Here is a 1,870-nt window from a genome sequence, read left to right as displayed (position 1 = left end):
GCTTACATTTCTGTTGTCACAGAGTAATTCCAACACAAATTTAAGTAGGTATTACGGTTTGCCACTTAACTTTTCCCATCAGACTATGCTTGTAGCTCATATTCATAAAGCCAGGACGGTTTGCCACTTCATTTTACCCGTTAAACTATGCTTGTCGGTCACATTCACAAAGGTAGCATGGTTTGGCACTTTACCCATCAGAGTATGTTTCTAGCTCATATTCACAAAGGTAGGACGGTTCGCCACTGGATTTCGTGTTGTGCGCATGCGCAGAAACAACGGGTAGGGTAGGATGGATTCCTAGAACACCCTGTCAACTTGGCCACAGTGTGCCCCACTCAATTAATGGCTTACCTCATTGTGAACCATTCAGACATCGAAGGAATAAACATTTTTGATATTGAACTGAAAATAAGTCAGTTTGCAGATGACACAGTAATATTTTTAAAGGATAAATCAATACTCGAGAAAGCATTGAATGTCATTTCAATTTTTTCTAAAGCTTCAGGCTTGTGTCTGAACCTAAAGAAGTGTGAACTTTTGCCACTTTATGATTGTTTGGAAAATAGCATGAGGACGATTCCAGTGAAAAATGAAGTTAAGTATCTAGGCATCTATTTAAACAAAGACATCAACACTAGAGAATCAAAAAACCTAAAAGACAAAATTGATGGCATGTCCAAAACACTAAATCATTGGTTGACGAGAGATATTACAATTTTTGGACGCAATCTATTATCCAAATCAGAGGGCGTCTCAAAGATGGTTTATCCAGCATACTCACTATACATTACCCCGAAAAGTATTAAAAAGATTAACTCTATAATCTATCAATTCATTTGGCGCAATAAAACACATTACATTAAAAAATCACAACTTGTCAAAGATTACGCTAAAGGTGGTATAAAGTCAATTGATTTTCAATCAATGGTTGGAGTATTTAAAATAAATTGGTTAAAAGTCTTTATATTAAAGCCTGACTCCATGTGGTTTCATATCCCAAATAAAGAGTGGTTTGAAAAAAAACCATAATCTTTATAACAGACTTACTTGATGAAAGGGGTCAGTTTCTCTCAGTGGGTGTTTTTAATGCTAAGTTTAACATTCAGTGTTCCCTTAGAGAATATGACAAGGTTTGTAAGGCAATCCCTTTACCTCTGTTGAGTTTGATTCAAGGTTATTTGTATTACTCTAAGGCACAAATTAGTCTACCTTCTTTACATCTAAACCAGATTCCTTTGACGGATAAAAACTGTAATAATAAAACCATGAACAAGATATTTAAAAACAAATTATTTCACGACTTTAACAGTAACACAAAACTAAAAGGGAGTAATGTTAAAATAACGAACAAATATACGCACTTTTTAAAATGGCCCATCCCCCCCAAAGTCAAAGAAATGCAATTTAAAATAATTAATGGATAAAGGTTTGGGTTTGAGGTAGAGCCATGTGGATTTTGTTCACAAAATGTGGAAAGTATTGATCATTTGTTTTTTTCCTGCTCAGTAACAACTGACTTTTGGCAAGATCTAGTAGACTGGTTGAGTATAAGAATAGATGGGATGACCCCACTGACTCGAACACAAGTTTTATATAATAATGGTGATCCATCTAAGGAACTGTCCATGCTACACAAGGTGGTGATAATTATGGGCAAATACCACATACACAAATGCAAATGGCAAAGTAAAAGACCTTCCATAACTGTATTGAAAATTGAATTAAAATCTTTTTTGTCATCTTTAGAATTACTGAGGGATTCATGTAAAGAGGCTGCTTTGATATGCGACAATGGGACTCAATCTCTATCCTTTTAATGATTGTGTTTTTGGTGTACTAAGTAAGCCACATGTATGTTAAAGTGATC

Source organism: Astatotilapia calliptera, chromosome 16, assembly GCF_900246225.1.
Source record: "Astatotilapia calliptera chromosome 16, fAstCal1.2, whole genome shotgun sequence".
NCBI lineage: Eukaryota > Metazoa > Chordata > Actinopteri > Cichliformes > Cichlidae > Astatotilapia > Astatotilapia calliptera.
This window is presented reverse-complemented; position numbering follows the sequence as displayed.